General features: G+C 45.6%; 1 non-coding gene across 1 annotated transcript; it reads right to left on the bottom strand.

The window, feature by feature from the left end:
- Positions 1-585: 585 nt before the first annotated feature.
- Positions 586-657, bottom strand: TRNAG-UCC (transfer RNA glycine (anticodon UCC)). Its single transcript has one exon. It is a non-coding gene; the product is annotated as a tRNA-Gly (tRNA).
- Between the last annotated feature and the right edge of the window lie 20,065 nt (positions 658-20,722).

Genomic DNA, 20,722 nt, shown 5'->3' with positions numbered 1-20,722 from the left:
AAAAGGGCTATAGATGGAAATGACACTAATGGCGCACCAGACATGTGGTGCACCATTAGTGTCCAAATATTAATGGCGCGCCACATCTACGGTGCGCCATTAGTAACAATTTTTTTTCAAAACTACTAATGACGCATCGTGGGAGTGGTGCGCCATTAGTATTTGAAAAAAAAATTGTTACTAATGGCGCACCGTAGATGTGGTGCGCCATTAGTATTTGGACACTAATGACGCACCACATGTCTGGTGCGCCATTAGTGTCATTTCGTAATGGCGCACCACTCCCACGGCGTGTCATTAGTAGTTTTGAAAAACAAATTGTTACTAATGGCGCACCATAGATGTGGTGCGCCATTAGTATTTGGATACTAATGGCGCACCACATGTCTGGTGCGCCATTAGTGTCATTTCGTAATGGCGCACCACTCCCACGGCGTGTCATTAGTAGTTTTGAAAAACAAATTGTTACTAATGGCGCACCGTAGATGTGGTGCGCCATTAGTATTTGGACACTAATGGCGCAACACATGTCTGGTGCGCCATTAGTGTCATTTCCATCTATAGCCCTTTTCCTAACCGTAAAAATGCGTCTGCCGGGAGTCAAACCCAGGTCTATTGCTTGGAAGGCAATTATCCTAACCGTTGGACTACAGACGCTTTGACATGCCAATTTTCGCAATACATGTTATTCATAGAACATTTGTACAATAAGGATGCAAGTGATAGGCATCACACCATGAGTGCGAATTTTCAGCGGACGAGCACCAGGCAGGCCGCTATCCTGGGCATCCTTTTGGGCCTGAGGATCTGGATTTTGTCAGTGGGTGGCAGGCCTCACTGGTAGAAAAAGAGGCTTCCGTCCAGCCCCATTAGTCGCGAAACTGTAGGAACCGCGACTAATGAAGTCTTTAGTCGCGGTTCGGCAGACGAACCGCGACCAAAGGCCTGGGCCCAGGGCGCTCGGTGGCCAGCTGGTGCACGTGATGGGCTTTAGTCGCGGTTGGCCAGGCCAACCGCGACTAAAGGTGCCCAAAGGCCTTTAGTCGCGGTTGGCCAGGCCAACCGCGACTAAAGCTCCTCCCCTATATATACCAGTTCAGCACGCTCACTTAGCCATTTGGTGCCACTTCTCTTCACAAGCTTCACAAGGGGGTGTAGGTTTGCTTTTGGTTCCTCTTATGCACACAAGGAGTTTGATGAAATGCCCCAAGAGGGTGAAACAAACATGATATGAAGTGTTGGAGCCACACTTGAGGTTCCTCATTTATTTTTTCCTCCTCGATCGCGGTTAGCAACTTGAACCTTTCATGCATGTGTGTCATTGATAAAATATGCATGTGTGTTGTTCATTGTTTAATTTCTATTGTTTATAGCTAGTTAGTTTAACAAATGCATGATGGTTAATTATATATTTTATATTATAATAATGCAGATGAATCGGCAATGGATGTACGGTAACCGACTCTCCCGCGAGTTCACTACGGGTTTGAAAGATTTCCTCGTAGTGGCTAATGCGAACAAGCAGAAGGGTTTTGTTATCTGTCCATGTGTTGAATGTAAGAATCAGAAGGGTTACTCTTCCTCAAGAGAAGTTCACCTGCACCTGCTTCGGCACGGTTTCATGCCAAGCTATAATTGTTGGACCAAGCATGGAGAAAGAGGGGTTATAATGGAAGAAGATGAAGAAGGGGATGATTTCATCGATGAAAGCTATCTTGCTCATTTCGGTGATACTTTCATGGAGGATGCTAAAGGTGAAGGGGAAGGTGAAGGGGAAGGTGAAGGTGAAGAAGAGGCACGTGATGAGACCGTTGATGATCTTGGTCGGACCATTGCTGATGCACGGAGACGCTGCGAAACTGAAAAGGAGAGGGAGAATTTGGATCGCATGTTAGAGGATCACAGAAAGTCGTTGTACCCCGGATGCGATGATGGTCTGAAAAAGCTGGGCTGCACACTGGATTTGCTGAAATGGAAGGCACAGGCAGGTGTAGCTGACTCGGCATTTGAAAACTTGCTGAAAATGTTGAAGAATATGTTTCCAAAGAATAACGAGTTGCCCGCCAGTACGTACGAAGCAAAGAAGGTTGTCTGCCCTCTAGGTTTAGAGGTTCTGAAGATACATGCATGCATCAACGACTGCATCCTCTACCGCGGTGAATACGAGAATTTGAATGAATGCCCGGTATGCACTGCATTGCGTTATAAGATCAGAGGTGATGACCCTGGTGACGATGTTGAGGGCGAGAAACCCAGGAAGAGGGTTCCCGCCAAGGTGATGTGGTATGCTCCTATAATACCACGGTTGAAACGTCTGTTCAGAACAAAGAGCATGCCAAGTTGTTGCGATGGCACAAAGAGGACCGTAAGTCGGACGGGGAGTTGAGACACACCGCAGATGGAACGCAATGGAGAAAGATCGACAGAGAGTTCAAAGATTTTGCAGCTGACGCAAGGAACATAAGATTTGGTCTAAGTACAGATGGCATGAATCCTTTTGGCGAGCAGAGCTCCAGCCATAGCACCTGGCCCGTGACTCTATGCATCTACAACCTTCCTCCTTGGTTGTGCATGAAGCGAAGTTCATTATGATGCCAGTGCTCATCCAAGGTCCGAAGCAACCCGGCAACGACATCGATGTGTACCTAAGGCCATTAGTTGATGAACTTTTACAGCTATGGGGCAGACCTGGTGTCCGTGTGTGGGATGAGCAAAAAAAAGAGGAATTTAACCTACGAGCGTTGCTTTTCGTAACCATCAACGATTGGCCTGCTCTTAGTAACCTTTCGGGACTGTCAAATAAGGGATACAATGCATGCACGCACTGCTTACATGAGACTGAAAGTGTACATTTGCCAAATTGTAAGAAGAACGTGTACCTTGGGCATCGTCGATTTCTTCCGAAAATTCATCCAGTAAGAAAGAAAGGCAAGCATTACAACGGCAAGGCAGATCACCGGCCGAAGCCTGCGGAACGCACTGGTGCTGAGGTATTTGATATGGTCAAGGATTTGAAAGTCATCTTTGGAAAGGGTCCTGGCGGACAATCAGTTCCGAAGGGAGCTGACGGGCACGCAGCCATGTGGAAGAAGAAATCTATATTCTGGGAGCTAGAATATTGGAAAGTCCTAGAAGTCCGCTCTGCAATCGACGTGATGCACGTTACGAAGAATATTTGCGTGAACCTCCTAAGCTTCTTGGGCGTGTATGGGAAGACAAATGATACAAAGGAAGCACGGCAGGACCAGCAACGTTTGAAAGACCCTGATGACCGGCATCCGGAATGGTTTCAAGGTCGTGCCAGCTACGCTCTGACCAAAGAAGAGAAGGTCATCTTTTCTGAATGCCTGAGCAGTATGAAGGTCCCATCTGGATTCTCGTCCAATATAAAGGGAATAATAAACATGGCGGAGAAAAAGTTCCAAAATCTAAAGTCTCACGACTGCCACGTGATTATGACGCAATTGCTTCCGATTGCTTTGAGGGGGCTCCTGCCGGAAAATGTTCGAGTAGCCATTGTGAAGCTATGTGCATTCCTCAATGCAATCTCTCAGAAGGTAATCAATCCAGAAGATCTACCACGGTTACAGAACGATGTGATCCAATGTCTTGTCAGTTTCGAGTTGGTGTTCCCGCCATCCTTCTTCAATATTATGACGCACCTCTTGGTTCACCTAGTCGAAGAGATTTTCATTCTCGGTCCTGTATTTCTACACAATATGTTCCCCTTCGAGAGGTTCATGGGAGTATTAAAGAAATATGTTCGTAACCGTGCTAGGCCAGAAGGAAGCATCGCCAAGGGCTATGGAAATGAGGAGGTAATTGAGTTTTGTGTTGACTTTGTTCCTGACCTTAAGCCGATTGGTCTTCCTCGATCGCGACACGAGGGGAGACTAAGTGGAAAAGGCATGATCGGAAGGAAATCAACGATATGTATGGACGGCCATTCTCTGACTGAAGCACACCACACTGTACTGACCAATTCCAGCTTGGTGGCTCCGTACTTTGAGAAACACAAGAATATTTTACGCTCGGACAACCCAGGGAAGCCTGAATCCTGGATTAGGAAGGCCCACATGGAGACTTTCGGCAGTTGGTTGAGAAAACATTTAATGAATGACAATGATGTTGTAGATCAGCTGTACATGTTGGCCAAGACACCATCTTCGACTATAACGACTTTCCAAGGGTACGAGATAAATGGGAATACATTTTACACGATCGCCCAAGATAAAAAGAGCACCAACCAAAACAGTGGTGTCCGCTTTGATGCAGCAACCGAGAATGGGCAAAAGGTCACATATTATGGTTACATAGAGGAGATATGGGAACTTGACTATGGACCCTCCTTTAAGGTCCCTTTGTTCCGGTGCAAATGGTTCAAGCTAACAGGAGGTGGGGTAAAGGTGGACCAGCAATACGGAATGACAATGGTGGATTTCAACAATCTTGGTTACCTTGACGAACCATTCATCCTAGCGAAAGATGTCGCTCAGGTTTCCTATGTGAAGGACATGAGTAGCAAACCGAGGAAACGGAAAGATAAGAAAATGATCAGTACATCATGCGATGATCCAAAGCGCCACATTGTTCTTTCAGGGAAAAGAAACATCGTGGGAGTGGAGGACAAGACAGACATGTCAGAAGATTATAATATGTTTGCTATGTTTGCTGAAATTCCGCCCTTCAAAGTGAACACCGACCCAAGCATTAAGTTAAATGATGAGGATGCTCCATGGATACGGCACAATCGTAAGCAAGCAGGGACACAAGGGAAGAAATGATGTGTAATAATTTATTGTACCAAACTTTGTTGAATGGATCATGTGAATTATATTACCCGTGATGTGTTTGGTGTCCATTTTCGAATGATTCGAGATACCACTGATGATACATGAAATTTGGAGTGATTTAGTCATACTCCTGCCTAGGCGTATAATATGCATACTCGTAGTCTTCATAGCCGCCGCCGTTGTACTGGTAGTCATCGCCTTCTAAGTTGCCGCCGTCGTCGCCGCTGCTGTCGTCGCTGTCGTCGGGCAGCGCTCGTGGCTCGAACTGAGGGTAGCGCAGGCGAGGGATATCGCCGGCCGTGATGTAGTCCATGACGCTCTGTAGAGTCCGGCCGTACCACCATAGCCGACGGCTGGCCTCTGGTATATTATTTTGAATTGAATTAGTTTTATTTTTCTTAATTTTTTGATATATTATTTGTATTTTTAGAATTTTGAATTGAATTAGTTTTATTTTTCTGAATTTTTTGATATAATATTTGTGTTTTTAACATATTGAATTGAATTAGTTCTATTTTTCTGAATTTTTTGATATATTATTTGTATTTTTAACATATTGAATTGAATTAGTTTTATTTTTCTTAATTTTTTGATATATTATTTGTATTTTTAAGATTTTGAATTGAATTAGTTTTATTTTTCTGAATTTTTTGATATATTATTTGTATTTTTAACATTTTGAATTGAATTAGTTTTATTTTTCTTAATTTTTTGATATATTATTTGTATTTTTAGAATTTTGAATTGAATTAGTTTTATTTTTCTGAATTTTTTGATATATTATTTGTATTTTTAAGATTTTGAAAAAGAAAAAGTATTTTGAAAAATACCTTTAGTCGCGGTTGGCCTGCCCAACCGCGACTAAAGGTCGTTGCGCGCGGGAACGCAAAAACCCGCCAAAAACCCCTTTAGTCGCGGTTGGTCTGGCCAACCGCGACTAAAGGTTACCCTTTAGTCGCGGGTCGCCTCCCCAACCGCGACTAAAGGTTACCTTTAGTCGCGGGTCGCCTCCCTAACCGCGACTAAAGGGGGGGCTATAAATACAAGGGCCCGAACCCTTTCTCGTCTTCTCCGATTCAACACCGCGCCGAAGGCCCGCCGCCGTCGCCCTCGCCCTCGACGCCGCCCGCCGTCGCCCTCGCCCTCGACGCCGCCCGCCGCCGCCCGCCGCCCCCTCTCGCCCACGCACGGCGCCCGCCGCCCCCTCTCGCCCTCGTACGCCGCCCGCCGGCCTCCCTCGCCCACCGCGCCGCCTCTCGCCCGCCCTCAACGCCGCCGGCCGGCCTCGCTGCCGCGCGCGCACGCGTGCGCCTTTCTACAGAGAGCGAGATCGTGGAGAGAGAGAGAATTTTTTCTTTTTTTCTTTTTTTTGTTCTTTTTAATTTTAACTAGTTAATTAGTTTAACAAAAACGGTAAAATAACTTAAAACTTGATAATTAACAAAAAAAACCGTAAAATTTGATAATTAACAAAAAAAACGTATATACGGAGAGGGGGCGGCGAGGGTTATACATGTGTGTTGTCCTCGCCTCCCTCTCCGTGACGCCGTCGTTTGCCGCCCCGTCTCGCGCTCTACCGCGACACCGCCACCGCCACCGCCCCCCTTCTTCACTTAATTAATTTGTTTTTACTACATGTTTTCAGGACTGACATAATGGCGGACGATAGAGCTGACCCGATTATGGACAACTATGATCCGGACGGTGAAGCACATATGTTCGGCATCATAAACGGCGATATTCTATATGTGCCGACCGGACAAGAAGAAGATGATATCTCTTCTTATCTGAACCTTGACGGTGAAGATGAAGGGCGCCGTCAGCAAGATGATGCCGAACAAACGTCGATAAACGACGATCTTCAAATGGAAGTAGCAACCACCTCCGGCGCCGAGGTATATATATACATTGAGCCTCTGGTGATACAAACTAACTGATTTGAATAAATATGTGTGTACTAACGCGCGCGACTCTCTTTCTTATTTTAGCCCTCGGCCGGATCGTCGAAACAATCGAGTACGTCGTCAAAGCGTGGCGCAACCAAGACGATGAAACAAGGAGAAACATGCACCATCGAGGTTGTCGACAGTGCAACCGGCAGGCCGCTGGAGCCCCGCAAGAACGCCACCAAGTTTGTCAACCAATGCGGAGCCATTGTTAGAGACAACGTCTCGATCACCGTCCAGGAGTGGAATAAGCCAAAGAAGGCACGAATTGCTGGTTTCACTTTTGTCGATAAGAGAACAAAAAAAGATTGCTTCAAGAAGCTTATGGAACATTTCGTTCTACCTCCGGAATACAACAAATTCGATGAGGAGGGTAACAAGATTGAGGAAAACAAGGAGAGGAGGAGGCTAGTCAAACAGTTCGCTCTTCATAAGATGGCCGACGCATTCCGGAAATTCAAGCAAAATCTAGCCCATGACTTTGTCAAGCAGAACAAGACTCCGGATTTCAAAGGACAATATGAGAAACTGAAACATGATTGGCCAGAATTTGTGAAGCAAAAGAAATCGGAGCAGTTCATTCAAATATCGAAAAAAATAAGGAAAATGCGGCTAAGAAGGAGTACAATCATATTATGGGGCCAGGAGGGTATCGCCTTTGGGAGCCTAGGTGGGAGAAGATGGAGAACGAGCTGAGGGCGCGAGGAATCCGTCCAGGTACGGAGGGATGGGACCCAAGGGCCAAAAGCTGGTGGTACGGGCATGGGGGAACGCTGAACCCGGAGACAGGGGAGTGTGTTTACCGGGGCAAAATAATTAAACCCACCCAAGCCCTTATTGACGCAATGAGGGATGCTCAAGAGGGGAAGATCAAGTTCAACAGAGAGAACGACGCGCTGACAAAAGCCCTCGGGAATCCTGAACACGGAGGACGTGTACGAGGCATGGGGCACATTCCATGGAAAATAGGGTTCCCCCAGAATGATGACCCGTACGGTTACAGAAGCCGGAAGAGAAAGATGGATTGGGAAGCAGATGTTGTGGCGCGGTTGGCATCGGAAATGGATGTGATGAAGAAAACCGTGAGTGTACTAGTAGCCGAAAGAGATGCAGCTCGGGCGCAGCATGAAGATCATCCAGCGGATCTCAGAAGCCAGCAGCGGAGAAGCAGTGTGGCTTCCACGGAGGCCCCATCGGTTGGTGCAGATGCACCAACGATCGAAATTACTGCACCGGAGCCTCTGGTGGTCGAAATTACTGCACCGGAGCCTCTGGTGGTCGAAATTACTGCACCGGAGCCTCCTCGCTACCCCGTGGACGATATAAAGGAGATGAAAGAATGTCATCTGTATTATCCTATCGGGAACATGTCCATGAAGGTAGCCATCGGCAGTGCTTTACCATGTTTACCTGGAGCACTCCACCACAACAACCCCATTCAAGATGGCTATGCTCGTGTCACGGTGGAGGACATAGTACAAGGGTTTGAGGACCTGGAGATTGACATTGCTACACCTGAAGGGGAGAAAAGACTTGGAGATGTCAAGCGCCATTTCATTCTATGGCAAAAGAAGTTTATCAAGTTTCCAGGCGAGGCGCCAAGGACAACAAGTCCACCCCCCTACGGTGGTGGTGGTGGTGGCGGTTCACCTACACCTCCGTCACGTCAGCCGACGCCCCCCAGTCCACAACGTCCGACGGGTGATCAGACGCCGCCCCCCAGTCCTCGTCCGGCGGGTGATCAGACGCCGCCCCCCCCAATCCACCTCCGGCAAAGAAGTAGAAGCAGTCCTGGATTATTAACCCGGACCCTTATGTACCTAAGACCACAAAGGTACCGGAGCCATCACTGAAGCCTCTCCCCACAAGGCCTTGGGAACGTAGTGCCGAGGAAACTGCCGCGGCCGCGGCTGCTGATCATGAGAAATGGAAGGCGGACTGCAAGAAGAAAAGAGAGCCCGAGCCCAAGCCAGTATTTTCTGATGAGCAAAAGAAGTGGGCTAAGTCATTTTTGAGCACACCGTCCCAAGCCGCAAAGAATCTGCCTGACGACTATGCACGTGAACTTCGTAGGCAGGCACTCATGTTGAAGGAGAAGAAAGAGCGGGCGGAGAACCAGGAGAACAAAGCCTTGGAGGAGGCCGAGAAAACGGAATTAGAAAGTAAAAAAAGCGGGAAACGAGTTGCCCAGCTCGGGGAACAAAGTAAACAATCGATTGCCCCGCTTATAGTGAAAGCCGCCGGTCCGGATGACCCCGATATCATAGCAGCTGCGGCAGCACATGGATTGACTGTAACGAGTGCCAGAGAACAAGCGGCCAACTTAGGTATTACTCTTCGTGAACTGTTAGGCCTTGATGAGGCGCCAGTGAAGGAGGTAGTAATTACATATGTGAAGAATGGGCCTCTCGTCGAGCCTGCGCAGGAAGAGGATCTACCTCCACAAATGAAAGGTCTGCTGAAATGGTACAAGGGTTACATAAAAAATAAAAACGCCAAAGAATATATTTATGCGGAAGTTAGATATGAGCATCACTTCAAACATTACTATGTACAAATTCATCTGAGTGAATTGTTCCAGCTTTTCAATCTGCGCGAGCTCGACAAATCTATCATCAGTTGCTACGTTCTGTAAGTGATTTATTTCTACCCCATCTCGTTCATATTGCCTGCACTATATATATGTCCTAACTATATTGTTGTGTCCGCTATTATACATGCAGAATGAAGATTAAGGAATGCAGAGTAAGGAACATCCATGATGTTGGGTTCATTGACCCACACATCGTTAATGGATATGTGTTGGAGCATCACCCCGCCGACATGGAGGCAGACCTGTGGCAGTTTCTTACAAAGCAGGAACTCAAAAGTGATATTCTATTTCCTTACCATTTTGGGTGAGTGTTTCTGTCTTGAGCACATTCTTTTTGTTTACTCCATGCATGGTATGTGGCCGGCTAATCGATGAGTTATGCATGACGTACTGTGCATGTATCGTGTCCGCAGGTTCCACTGGATTCTGCTAGTAATTAAAGTTGACACCTCAGAATGTCTCGTCCACGACTCTCTGAATAAGGATCCAAAGCTTTGGGGCGGCATGAGAAGAATGCTGCAGAAGTAATTATTTTCATTCATTTGCGTTCTATATCGATCGGCCTATTTCGTTCATTTCCTAATATCAAGTAACTAATAACTCTCTTGTTCATTTAATTTTCTTTGCCTCGTAGGGTTTGGAGACGGTTCGTAGATACAAAGGTCGGTGAATTCAAAAAAGAGCTAGAATTCAAAAGGTCAAAGGCTAAGAATGGTGAGGATATTCAGCCAGCGGGGACCAATCTATGTGCATACTATGTCTGTGAGATGATCCGGAGATACACCTCTGAGCGGCGGGTTCCGAGTGATACCAATGCTCAGAGGAATAACCTCCGGATGATGCTTAGTCCAGAAGCTCGCTTCCGACCACTTCAAGAGGAACTAGCTGGATGGTTCAGGAGGGAAGTCCTCCATCCTAAAGGAGAACACCATTACGAGGACGTAGAACTTTATATGCATTAAATTATGTATGGAAACTTGTTCAAAATTGTATATGGTCATCCGATGATATTGAATATATATTGTATATTCCTCTTGAATTCTTTTTGGTTCTAATTTCAAATTTGTTTGAAATTGTACATTCATATGCATGTATGTAGTACCGTAGAATACGTGAAACTCCTTCAAAATTAAAATAAAGCACAAAAAAATAAAACAATACAAATTAAACAGAAAACAGGTTTAGGGGGGGGGGGGGGCTAAAACCCTAAACCTGCGGCGGCCTTTAGTCGCGGTTGGCCAGAAGAACCGCGACTAAAGGTCCTCCGCCCCGACGGCCGCCTGGCGCCCACGTGGACGGGCCTTTAGTCGCGGTTCTTAAGCAACCGCGACTAAAGGGGGGCCTTTAGTCGCGCCTATTTGGTCGCGGTTGCGCAACCGCGACTAATGGCAGTTGCGAACCGCGACCAAAGGCTATTTTTCCACCAGTGCCTATCTTGTGAGGACATGGATTTTGGGCCATGGGTTTTGTCAGTGGGCTTTCTGACATGACATGACGGTGGAAAGTGAACCACATTGCGCGGCGCAACGCTGTGCATTGCACAGGAGCGAGTGTCTCGCGTAAAAGTTAACTCGCTAATGCTAGTTGACCATTAGACGTGAGCATGCCACAGTTGCGTGATTAGGGAAGACTTTTGCTCTGTCACACAAAGCACATGTGGCTAAGCTGTTCCGATTTTCTAGCATGTGGAGCAGATAAAACTGAAGTGCCAGGTTAGTGGTGATGGTTTTTAAACACAACGACAGTGTTGCATTTGCTGGTCAAAACGGACAGACGAATTAACATGAAACAGATTAAACTTGCTTAGTGAAGTGATAGCTAATGTGAACAAACTTGGGTCTTCGCTGGCCGCCAATGCTCCACGTCCGCACTTGACAAACTGGTTCCGCCAGCCAACGTTGCTCCACGGCATGCATGCACATGGCGTACAGGTCCCCACGAACAAGGACGTACAGTTCTGCAGCGACGTACATGTCAGCTTGGCGTCAGAGGGCTAGGTCCTTTTGCATGTGCGTGGGGCCTGACTGCTTCAATACGGGCCAAAAACAAATCAAATACATGAGATACGCACTGGCAGCACGGATCCATATGGTGCTGTGACGGCCCTGATAGCGGCCTGCCTGCAGCGCGGCCGCTGTTCGCATTTTTCGTCACACCATGCCCCTCCATCATCATGAAGAAAGGGCACAGTACGAAGCTGCAGGTGTTAAACATATCGTACCGTCTCTCCCATCAACTTAGTCTTTCTTCTAGGCAACTCAAAAAAAAGCTTAGTCTTCTAGGGCTGGACTTGATTAAAGTACTAACTTGAACATGTTAGAGCTAGCATCTTTTGTCGGTAATCAGACCACAAAAATCATTGGCCAAATCAAGGTGCTAATTGGCGCTGCAAATGAGCATTGTCATGCAGTTCAATTGTTCTTATTGTAATGCACCGTAGTTCAATAATCAGTCTATTGCAACAAACAAAAGTACACATGACTAGCAAAGGGTCCAACCATCCAGGGCATGTTTGGTTCATGACTAATTTTGCCACAGTTTTTCAACATCTCGTTGATAGAGTTTGTCAACGCCTGAAAGGATGGAAACAAAAGGTACTATATCCATGCAAGGTAAGGATATTTTGTTGAAGTCTGTAGCTCAAGCAATTCCTTCATATGTCATGTGAGTGTTTAAATTGCCAAAAGGAATTTGTGAATTAATTACTGATGAAATGTCAAGTTTTGGTGGGGAGACAGTGAAGAGAAGAAGATGCTTTGGTATGCATGGCGAAAAATGTGTATTCTGAAGAAAAGAGGGGGCATGGGTTTTAGCGATGTACAAAGCTTTAATCTTGCTATGTTAGCAAAACAGGGTTGGCGTCTAATTCAGAGCCCCGATTCTTTGTGTGCACGTGTGTTAAGTGCAAAATATTGTCCTGATGGAAACATACTGAATGCGGGTCCCAAGAAAGGCTCTGCATTTACTTGGGAAGGTATTGTTTCAGGGATCCAAACCTTTAAGAGGGGATACGTTTGGAGAGTTGGGACTGGTTCAAAGATGATTATTTGGAAAGATCCTTGGATACCCTCCAATGTTCCGGAAAGTAATCATTCCGTGGGGGGAAACTTTATTGTCAAACATAGAAGACTTGATTGACCAATACTCTGGTCAATGGGATGAATAGCTTGTACGGTATGTTTTCAACCTAGTTGATGTTGCTATAATCCTACGAATCCCTCTTTGCGTGGATGTGCTAGTGGGTTTTGTAGCATGGAATTACACAAGGTATGGTACACTCTCGGTGCGATCTTCATATCATGTTGAGTTTGATCACCAATATGCCGCATGATTGGTACATCCTAATGGTGAAGGTAATGTTAAATGGAATATGGACGGACACTTGACGCCTATGAGGCCCTGGTAAAATAAATCACTTTACATGAAAGATGCTGAGAGTACTCTTGGCGAGTTACAGTGTGCTTGCTTTGTGTCAATATTCCAGTCACGGGTACATGTCCGGTGTGCGGAAGTGGGCTAGATGACATACAACACTTCTTATTCACATGTCCTCGTGCGTCGGCAATTCGGGCTTAACTGGGATTGGAAGATGTTATCTAGAAAGTTACTCCCTCCATTCCATTATGTAGTGCTTATAGATCTTTTTTTGAAAAGTCAAACTTTGACTAAGTTTATAGTGAAAACTACTTATATCTATAATACCAAATATATACAATATGGAAATACATCTTGTAATGTATCCAATGATATGTATTTGGTATTATAAATGCATGTATATTCCTCTGTAAACTTGGTCAAAGTTTGTAAAATTTGACTTCTCAAAAAATATATACGCACTGCATTATGCAACGGAGGGAGTATATTGGAAGATTGCTCGGGGTCTGTCACAATAGAGATTCTAGAGAGAACTCAGGCAAACATTGGGGAGCTGCCAACGGCGGAATTGATAGTAGTAGCAGCGTGGTACATGATGTGGAGACGGTGCCAGTTCATGGAAGGCGAAGTAATACAATCTCCTGATGGTGCTGCTATCTCTATCAAAGTGCTGGCCAGGAACTTTGTAAGGGCAGCAACTCCTAAACAAATGGTTAAGAAGTGTGATCATATGTGGAAAAAGCCTAATCATGGATGTGTAAAGGTAAATGTAGATGCTTCATTTCAATCTGAAATGCTGTCGGGCGCCACAGGAGCTGTTGCACGTTATGACAGACGTAACTTTCTGACAGTACCTTCAAGGTGGAGACGGTGAACTAGCAGAATGCTTACTTTGGTGCAGAAGTGGCTATATTTATGGAATGCAATACTCTGGCTTCTGATATTTTGAAAGTTTCATATGTCGTTTGCTTCTTCTAGCTAAATCTTTCTTTAATTCTAGATCCTCTTCTGTTTGGGATCCACCTATGACTCTATTTCTCATATGCTTGTAAATGTTATGGCTATCATCTGAGAAAAAAGTCCTATTACTATAAAAAGAACCTTAAGGCAAATTATGACTGCCACAAGAAGTGTGGTGAAGAAAGTTCTCACCAAAAGTGTGGAAAGATGTAGCAAAAATCCCTATGACATACAGACCAAGTAGCTAGAAAAGTTGGCAAATTACAAGTCTGTCAATGATTCAAACACATGCGTAAGATAGTGTGAGATGACTAAGATTAAGTGTGGCAACCATAGGATACAAACCAAACATGTCCCTAGTAAGATTTACATTCGTGAATGACAATGGCTACCAAGGCTCAGCCATCGTACCACAATACATTACCAATGTTGTCATCTCTTAGATCACGCTCTTGTCGTGGTTATTGCGGCCGTAGTCAGTTCTGAACCATGTTTTTGTCTAGGTTGCCAGCATTTTTTTCCGGCAAAGACGGGATTTTATTGACTCAAAATGAAGCATAAAGGATATACAACTAACAATTACATCCCCGACCTTTACATGACTAGGATGAACACAACTAACATTAAGGCACAAACACAAGGAATCATGCCAACATTAAGGTGCGCACACAAGAAAATATACCCAGGCCAAAGAAAAATAAGGAAAAAACATCAAAGTGGTTGAAACAACAATCAACGAACTGCAACAACGACCTTCCACACCAACCATTCGTTGACTTCACAAGGATAATGAGAAATGTGAATCATTTGTGTTGTTAAGCTTAGTACTAACATTGCAAATATTTTTGGTTGCAACACCGATTCAATGTTATTCACATATTTAGGGCTTCCTTTGGGTATGACTAAACCCTCAGTCCAGGACCTAATGCCCCATCTGTGTAACATGGAATGAAGACTCTCTCACATTGCAAGATCTCTCTTGTTAACTCAGTGATCACTTCCTTATCTATTTTTGCGCTTTTCACACTTAGGTTCCCACGAAAAATACTTGATCTCCTTGATAAACTTCTATAACATGCCTCTGGACCAAGAAAACAGATCAAGGCGACAAGTGCAACTTACCAAGGCCATGTGACACGGTTTGCCGCCCCAAAGATAGCAGTGGACTTGGTATTATCAACCCCAAAATTCAAAGTGATCCTTTGCTTCTTAAATACCTACACAAATTCTACAAACGATGCGATCTTACATGGGTTGAATTTATTTGGTCCACGTACTACAACACAAAAACCAGACATGCTTCGGAGCCTTGTGGCTCATTTTGGTGGAGACATCCTAAAGCTCACCCATGTGTACCGTGGCATTTCATAGATCGATGTGCGGCAAGGAGACAATGTCCATATGTGGAAAGATCTTTGGAGATGGGAAATTCTGGCGGACTCATGTCCAAGGGCATTCTCATTTTCTCGTGATGAGGACATCTCGTTTCGGGCTTTCTTGGGCATCACGTCGCTTGTCGAGGCATTCCACCTCCCCCTCTCATTGCAGGCACAGGATGAGGTACACCACCTCCAGGAAATCACTGCTCATGTGGGCACGACTAGTGTGCTAGAGGCAATAGATCTTTAGTCCTATGTTCGGGGATCAGCTGATTACACCTCTCATAGATACTACAAATTTTATTTCAGAGATGTCAAGGCCCACAAAACATACAAATCGTTATGGAAATCAGAGGTGACTATGAAAAACAAAGTTTTTGGTTGGTTACTCCTCTCTATAAAAATTAAGCTGCTAGTGAATTTTAGTACTTGCATTTCAGACATAATGCTACTATGTAGAGATTCCATCCAAAAAGGATCTTGATTTAGACACATGTGCACAAATCAAAATCCAAAAATAAGGAAAAATATTAATTTTGCACCTAAAAATATTTTGTGTTCTAGTTCACCAATTTGCTTGAATATCTAGGTTTGGTTTATGCATGCATAATGTCTATCTGGTTATAATTATTGAGACAAGAGATAAGCAAGTCAATGATTAAAAGATAAAAGAGACAAACATGCCACCAAGCTCACTCGCATAGGCTAAAATATCTAATCAATTGATTGTATATTTTAACCACTGCAGTCAGTGAGAACTACTCGGAGGGGGGCTCGGTGGCGGCAATGTGAGGCTTTTGAACAAGGAACGGGGAGTGGACACAGATACAACGTTGCATACACATGATAACAAACTGACTCGAAAAGTGGGGTCATTTTTGAATACACAACACTAACGAGCTAGTTTGCAAAAAAAGTATGTTCCGCTCATTCAAAAATAATTTTCATTGGTGGTAAATTTACAAAAAGTCCTCAAACGTTTCCGTACTCAACCAGTAGTTCCTCGCTCTTACAGTGAAACCGCAGTCCCTCGCTCTCGCTCACCTCTCACAATCAACATGTAGTCCTTGCTCTCGTAGTTAGCTCAGACACCTCACACTCTACTCTCTCTCCCCCTTCACTCTCGTTCTTGCTTTCCTCCTTCTTTGCTGCCCCTGTGCTCTGCTCCGGCTCACCTCCAAAAAAGTTTGGATATTTTGGTCCAAGAAGGCGACAAGTGCCGGATCCGGCGACGGTGAGGTTAGATCTGGTGGCTGCGAGTACGGACACGACAGATTTGGACCACCATCAACACCAGATGCGGGCTGCAGAGGCTAGAGACCAACGAGGTGTTGTTTTCCTGCACGATGCTATGGTGGTGACTCAAGCCATGGACCTGCGGGCAGTGGGAGATGGAGGCAACACCCTTCACCATCACCAAGCTCGTGTCGACGGTGACCGTGGTATCCAGTGGCCCAGAACAAAGGGTTTAGCATCGCATCACGGTACGCTCTCCAGTCCCTTTCCTTGCAGATTTTGCATGCCTTGAGAACTCATCACTGTCAAGCACACACTCTTATCCTAAACAAGGGGACATGATATTGATAGCATTATGCGTCAAACTTTTACTATATTGTATATATTCATGATAGTCTACGTGTAATTGATCTTAGGAGTATCATCCTGCACATTGGGGATTTCACAATGTGCTTTCACACCACCAACCTTTGCAGGGAAGGGGCTAGCGTCGAGCTACTGCAAGAAAAGTGCATTCTTAGTCTACAGGGATGGAGACCAATAGATCTGTGGCTGTTGCATGATCCATGTTCTTCTAGTAAAAGATCTATGTAAGATTCTTAGTCTACATTACAAGTGCGCAGACATTTTCTTCCAGTATCCTAAGATCATGTGCTCAAAAAAATGGAAAGTTCATTCTTCCTGTTCTTACCATATTTTGTATTCTTCAAAAAGATAGTACAATCACTGGTGGAAAAAAGGCCTTTGGTCGCGGTTCGCAACTGCCATTAGTCGCGGTTGCGCAACCGCGACCGACCGGGCGCGACTAAAGGCCCCCCCCTTTAGTCGCGGTTGCTTAAGAACCGCGACTAAAGGCCCGTCCACGTGGGCGCCAGGTGGCCGTCGGGGCGGAGGACCTTTAGTCGCGGTTCTTCTGGCCAACCGCGACTAAAGGCCGCCGCAGGTTTAGGGTTTTAGTCCCCCCCCCCTAAACCTCCCCCCTTAAACCTGTTTTCTGTTTAATTTGTATTGTTTTATTTCTTTTGTGCTTTATTTTAATTTTGAAGGAGTTTCATATATTCTACGGTACTACATACATGCATATGAATGTACAATTTCAAATAAATTTGAAATTAGAACCAAAAAGAATTCAAGAGGAATATACAATATATATTCAATATCATCGGATGACCATATACAATTTTGAACAAGTTTCCATACATGATTTAATGCATATAAAGTTCTACGTCCTCGTAATAGTGTTCTCCTTTAGGATGGAGGACTTCCCTGCTGAACCATCCAGCTAGTTCCTCTTGAAGTGGTCGGAAGCGAGCTTCTGGACTAAGCATCCACCGGAGGTTATTCCTCTTAGCATTGGTATCACTCGGAACCCGCTCAGAGGTGTATCTCCGGATCATCTCACAGACATAGTATCCACATAGATTGGTCTCCGGTGGCTGAATATCCCCAGCATTCTTAGCCTTTAACATTTTGAATTCTAGCTCTTTTTTGAATTCACCGACCTTTGTATCTACGAACCGTCTCCAAACCCTACGAGGCAAAGAAAATTAAATGAACAAGAGAGTTATTAATTAGTTACTTGATATTAGGAAATGAACGAAATAGGCCGATCGATATAGAGCGCAAATGAATGAAAATAATTACTTCTGCAGCATTCTTCTCATGCCGCCCCAAAGCTTTGGATCCATATTCACAGAGTCGTGGACGAGACATTCTGAGGTGTTAACTTTAATTACTAGCAGAATCCAGTGGAACCTGCGGACACGATACATGCACAGTACGTCATGCATAACTCATCGATTAGCCGGCCACATACCATGCATGGAGTAAACAAAAGAGAATGTGCTCAAGACAGAAACACTCACTCAAAATGGTAAGGAAATAGAATATCACTTTTGAGTTCCTGCTTTGTAAGAAACTGCCACAGGTCTGCCTCCACGTCGGCGGGGTAACGCTCCAACACATGTCCATTAACGATGTGTGGGTCAATGAACCCAACATCATGGATGTTCCTTACTCTGCATTCCTTAATCTTCATTCTGCATGTATAATAGCGGACACAACAATATAGTTAGGACATATATATAGTGCAGGCAATATGAACGAGATGGGGTAGAAATTAATAAATCACTTACAGAACGTAGCAACTGATGATAGATTTATCGAGCTCGCGCAGATTGAAAAGCTGGAACAATTCACTCAGTTCAATTTGTACATAGTAATGTTTGAAGTGATGCTCATGTCTAACTTCCGCATAAATATATTCTTTGGCGTTTTTATTTTTTATGTAACCCTTGTACCATTTCAGCAGACCTTTCATTTGTGGAGGTAGATCCTTTTCCTCCGCAGGCTCGACGAGAGGCCCATTCTTGACATATGTAATTACTACCTCCTTCACTGGCGCCTCATCAAGGCCTAACAGTTCACGAAGAGTAATACCTAAGTTGGCCGCTTGTTCTCTGGCACTCGTTACAGTCAATCCCTGTGCTGCCGCAGCTTGTATGATCTCGGGGGCATCAGGACAGAAGGCTTCCACTATAAGCGGGGCAATCGATTGTTTACTTTGTTCCCCGAGCTGGGCAACTTGTTTCCCGCTTTTTTTACTTTCGGCCTTCTCCCGCTCTTTGTTCTCCTTGAACATGAGTGCCTGCCTGCGAAGTTCACGTGCATAGTCGTTAGGCAGATTCTTCGCGGCTTGGGACGGTGTGCTCAAAAATGACTTAGCCCACTTCTTTTGCTCATCAGAAAATACTGGCTTGGGCTCGGGCTCTGTTTTCTTCTTGCAGTCCGCCTTCCATTTCTCCAAATCAGCAGCCGCGGCCGCGTCGACTTCCTCGGCACTACGTTCCCAAGGCCTTGTGGGGAGAGGCTTCAGTGATGGCTCCGGTACCTTTGTGGTCTTAGGTACATAAGGGTCCGGGTTAATAATCCAGGACTGCTTCTGCTTCTTTGCCGGAGGTGGATTGGGGGGCGGCGTCTGATCACCCGCCGGACGAGGACTGGGGGGCGGCGGCTGATCACCCGCCGGACGTTGTGGACTGGGGGGCGGCGTCGGCTGACGTGACGGAGGTGTAGGTGAACCGCCACCACCACCACCACCACCACCACCACCGCCACCGCCACCACCACCACCGTAGGGGGGTGGACTTGTTGTCCTTGGCGCCTCGCCTGGAAACTTGATAAACTTCTTTTGCCATAGAATGAAATGGCGCTTGACATCTCCAAGTCTTTTCTCCCCTTCAGGTGTAGCAATGTCAATCTCCAGGTCCTCAAACCCTTGGACTATGTCCTCCACCGTGACACGAGCATAGCCATCTTGAATGGGGTTGTTGTGGTGGAGTGCTCCAGGTAAACATGGTAAAGCACTGCCGATGGCTACCTTCATGGACATGTTCCCGATAGGATAATACAGATGACATTCTTTCATCTCCTTTATATCGTCCACGGGGTAGCGAGGAGGCTCCGATGAAGTAATTTCGACCACCAGAGGCTCCGGTGCAGTAATTTGGACCACCAGAGGCTCCGGTGGGGCCTCCGTGGAAGCCACGCTGCTTCTCCGCTGCTGGCTTCCGAGATCCGCTGGATGATCTTCATGCTGCACCCGAGCTGCATCTCTTTCGGCTACTAGTACACTCATGGTTTTCTTCATCACCTCCATTTCCGATGCCAACCGCGCCACAACATCTGCTTCCTGATCCATCTTTCTCTTACGGCTTCTGTAACCGTACGGGTCATCGTTCTGGGGGAACCCTATTTTCCACGGAATGTGCCCCATGCCTCGTACACGTCCTCCGTGTTCAGGATTCCCGAGGGCTTTTGTCAGCGCGTCGTTCTCTCTGTTGAACTTGATCTTCCCCTGTTGAGCATCCCTCATTGCGTTAATAAGGGCTTGGGTGGGTTTAATTAATTTGCCCCGGTAAACACACTCCCCTGTCTCCGGGTTCAGCGTTCCCCCATGCCCGTACCACCAGCTTTTGGCCCTTGGGTCCCATCCCTCCGTACCTGGACGGATTCCTCGCGCCCTCAGCTCGTTCTCCATCTTCTCCCACCTAGGCTCCCAAAGGCGATACCCTCCTGGCCCCATAACATGATTGTACTCCTTCTTAGCCGCATTTTCCTTATTTTTTTTCGATATTTGAATGAACTGCTCCGATTTCTTTTGCTTCACAAATTCTGGCCAATCATCTTTCAGTTTCTCATATTGTCCTTTGAAATCCGGAGTCTTGTTCTGCTTGACAAAGTCATGGGCTAGATTTTGCTTGAATTTCCGGAATGCGTCGGCCATCTTATGAAGAGCGAACTGTTTGACTAGCCTCCTCCTCTCCTTGTTTTCCTCAATCTTGTTACCCTCCTCATCGAATTTGTTGTATTCCGGAGGTAGAACGAAATGTTCCATAAGCTTCTTGAAGCAATCTTTTTTTGTTCTCTTATCGACAAAAG

Source organism: Triticum aestivum, chromosome 7A, assembly GCF_018294505.1.
Source record: "Triticum aestivum cultivar Chinese Spring chromosome 7A, IWGSC CS RefSeq v2.1, whole genome shotgun sequence".
Classification (NCBI taxonomy): Eukaryota; Viridiplantae; Streptophyta; class Magnoliopsida; order Poales; family Poaceae; genus Triticum; species Triticum aestivum.
Note: the sequence above shows the minus strand (reverse complement) of the source record. Positions and strands in the feature narration are given on the sequence as shown.